Below are 4,121 nucleotides of genomic sequence, written 5' to 3' on the forward strand. Positions count from 1 at the left end.
GGAGAGGAGAGGAGAGGAGAGGAGAGGAGAGGAGAGAAAGGAAGGAAGGAACACAGTAACCAGACAGCAAACCAGCCTGGCCAAGTGAGTGAAGTCAGACTGGGCAAAGACGAGATCCCTGAGATAGAGCAGATACGATAGGGGGAAGGCAATATTGGAGGAATAAAGTAGTTGGCAGGCTACCGCAGAAAACCAGACAGGAAATGACTCCTACCATGGCCCCAGCATGCTGGGCTACTGTCATATCATCAACGGAATAAACAGGAAGGTGAAGAAGAGAGATTCTTTCAGAGCCAAACAGATCATCTTCTTGTCCAGTAATGTTCAGTTCCAGCGATCAAAACCAACCAATTCTTTAACTCATTCAGCATCTAGAGTGCCTGAAAACCCAGAACCCTGGGTAGATTTAATGACCTTCATCGAGACCTCATTCCTTCCTAGATCTCTCTCCAAGAGAAAGTCAAACACAGCAACACTCTTTTCAATAGAGAAAAATAAATAAAGGATCTTTTTGCCAACTGTGATAAGCCATACTACTTTTGTTTTAATTAGCACATAAAAGGAATTCAACTGCCAAAGTTTAATTGACATTTAATAACAAGCCATTGCCAAATTAATCCATTAAAATGCTGTGCTCTGCAGTTTTGAAGAATGAATCCATTCATAAAAGGAATCAGTTGTGCTCAGCAGACTTCCTCCTAAATGCTGTGTTCAAAACCCTGCTTTGCAAAGGCATCAGCTCTTCTAGCATGTCAAGTCTTCCGGGATGCACACAGGAATCAGCCATCAAAATTCCACCGTCCTTTATTATGAGGGAAGCTGTCCTGATAACAACCATTACTGCTTTTTCTTTGGAGACAGTCTTGCTATGTATTTCTGTCCTGTGACTTGAACTCACAGTGATCCACCTACCTCTGCTTCCCAGGCGCTGGGATTAAAGCTTGCACCATCCCTGCATGCAGTTGCTATGTTTCGAATGTAAGCTTTTCTAGTACTGGCGTGAGCCCACGATAGACTGGGGCTTGTCCATTCAATCCCTCTCACTAGCTTGCCTCAAAGGTCATAGAGGATCCCATGAGAGAAGAATGTCAGGAAACGCTTTGTTTCTTAATGCCTGCATCTCCCGGGACCCAGATTCTAAGGAGACACAGCACTGGCCATGGCTAGTCACTGAAGACAACCTCTGAAGAGCCCCCACAGTCCTCCTAAAAGGGCCAAGGGCTAAAAAGAAAATCAGCTAGGAAGCAGGAAAGAGAAGGCTGCCGGGGGCGTGGCTGAGTGACGTTCTAGGTGACGCAGGACAGACCCGGTATCTGCCCGCCCCTTATCTAACAAGCTCCTGTGTGCATGGTTTCCGTCTAGACGTGCTGGAGGGTGGGGATGATTGACTACAGTGGTAAAGGAGGAAGTGTTTGCCCCGAGATTACTTACATTAATAAGAGGAAAGATAAAACATGATACAGTAATTGAGGCTGTCATCGGGTCAGGAAAGCAGCCAAGGTGAGGTCCTGAAAACGCCAGCTCTTTCCTAACAGAGCAAGAAGGAAAAGAACAATGTATCCTATCTTTGTGCATATAATCTTAGTTACTTTGAAAGGACTCAGAAAGGAGTAAAAAGAAAACAAAAGAAAAATTATGTTTCTAAAAGCTCATATTAAGAAAAAAAACCACTTAAGACAATCTATCATTTAGACTATTTTCCAACTAATTGTGTCTCTAAAGCTTTTAGGCCCTGCAGCCTCTATGCTCAAAATTAACAAAGGAATTAGTAAGTCACATCTGCCGGCACACGTCTCTGGCGACCCTTCTCTGTCTCTCTCTTACTTGGGTGCCGCGTTGCTCACGTCTGCCTAGAAGAACCTAGAAGGGTGAGCAGCGGTATGGTTGAGACCCCCTACCCTGTGTCTGAAGACACAGCAGATGAGCCCAATAGTCAGAGCTCAGGGGGACAAGTGATGCCTCCGCAGCTAAGACGCTTGTCGTCCAGGAGGCCTGGGCGTTATTCCCAGCACCGGCCGGCGTCAGGTGGCTCAGTCTGTAACCCTATAGCTCTGGGGCTACGGCGCCATGTCTGGGCCTCTGCAAGCAGTAGTGTGCAAATACACACAGTTATTTTTTAAGTCACGGGCTTAGGATTGTCAGGAAAAAGTAAGTAAAAATCAGTAAGTAAAAGGAGGGTGCCTGCCTTGTTCACATCTCTGTCTGACAGAATTAAATAAATTAACCGATGAAATGTAGGAAATTTTTTCCACTTAAAAAAAAAAAAAGGAGCCATTCTTTAATGGAAAGTTTTTGTGTGGACAGCAATACCCTCTAACGTAAACCAGGCTCCGTGAGCCTTGACACAGCTCTGAACTCCACTGTAGGGATTGCCATCATTTCGGTCATTTCTTGTAGGGGAAATCTCTTACCAAGTAAAATGTAGCATCCGATAAAACCCTTTTGGAGTCCTCTGGCAAGTCTGCACAGGTACCCAAATCACTAAAGGAGCCATTGTCCGCCTGTGGGCACGCACCAGTCATGCTAGAAGGAGGAGAATGAAGTCAAAAGTTCTGGCTCTTTAGATACGAAACACCGTCACCTTTGATTGTGATCTCCCGTGTTCCCGGAGAGGAGATTGGTATGACTAGAATACCCTAACCTGCTTGAGGAGGTTGGGCTGTGACAGGACACTAGCTGCCATCTCCCATAACCCCTTGCATTTCTCCATCCCCAGGAAAAACACTGCTGTGGTTTTATAGGCTCATCCGACCTGCCTCCAGATGCCCGTGGGCTTGCTGAGTGTCTTGTATATAGTGTTGAGCAAAGTCTCCATCGTTTCTTTACCACCAAATTAACTAATGATTGACTGCTTCCAAGGCTTCCCATTGTTAAAACATGAATGACTGTAGAGTTTATACAGGACGACCGATGGAGGTCTGACGGCCACTCCTCTATGAGAGCGTGTATTAGCATTGAACGAGAGACCTTGGCTGTGCGTTTGATCAGACACAGATACCTGTGCACCTTGCACGGCGTACACGTGTGTAACGTCTTTGGATCAAGGCAGCTCTCCTAAGAAAGCACGGGAAACTACCATTTGCCCACACGTCAGAAGTCTTGCCCTTCATTTATCAGATGGTTAAGTACAAAGCCGAGCCTAGACCAGCTGTATTCGGTGGGCTGTGCACAGTCCTTTCCATACGAGCCCGGGAGAGATTCCTAGGCCATCATTCAGTGAGCCCGTGTCGGCTGTAACTAATATTCTATATCTAAGTGTTTCAGTGTTTGTGAGATTTTGCTTTTGGTCCCTTGGAGATTCTCCTGTGAAATCTCATCCTAATTTCTGAAACTGGCCTGTTTAAGCAAGAGGAATTTTATCAAATGCCTGCCCCTACTGCTACCTTTAAACCACTAAAGCCAGAAATTGATAAATATTTCCTAAGCCAAAGATAGCCTAATAAATATTCCTACATGCCAAGAGGGGCATGAAAGCCCAGAATCCCACCAAAATTAACATGCTTCCCCCAAAGAAGGCACAAAGGGAGGCTTGTAACATTCTCCTTGAATAGTCAAAATATTTCCATTGTTTCAGCTTACTCTAGACATGAAATACCTGCCACTCAAGAGTTTTCCATCTCTCTTAAAGGTCCAGTCTTGTTTTGATACAATTTTAGGTGGATATCCCTTCTCTAACTTACTTTAAAGGTGTTAATAAAATCAATAGTCCTTAATAAAGTCCACATTCTAAAATACCCGGCGGCGAAATTCTTCTCGGGCTTGGGTTGAGTTCTGCCTGTACCTTACAGAAAGACTAAAGGAGTATACTCAGAAAGATGAATTATACCACACACACACACACACACGCACGCACGCACATACATGCACACACATGCACATAAACACACATATACACACATATACGCACATAGATGCATACACACATACACAAACAAACACACACATACATATAAACACACATACACACATATACATGCACACACACATGCACACAAACACACACATACACATAAACACACATACACACATATACATGCATACACACATGCACACAAACACACACATACACATAAACACACAAACACACATACATATACATGCACACACACATGCACACAAAC

General features: G+C 44.5%; 1 protein-coding gene across 4 annotated transcripts in view; it reads left to right on the forward strand.

Moving 5' to 3' along the window:
• Magi2 (membrane associated guanylate kinase, WW and PDZ domain containing 2) overlaps window positions 1-4,121 on the forward strand; it is a 1,267,351-nt gene that overhangs the window by 1,116,862 nt on the left and 146,368 nt on the right. The window lies entirely within an intron of this gene.

Source organism: Microtus ochrogaster, chromosome 26 (genome assembly GCF_000317375.1).
Source record: "Microtus ochrogaster isolate Prairie Vole_2 chromosome 26, MicOch1.0, whole genome shotgun sequence".
NCBI classification, from domain to species: Eukaryota; Metazoa; Chordata; class Mammalia; order Rodentia; family Cricetidae; genus Microtus; species Microtus ochrogaster.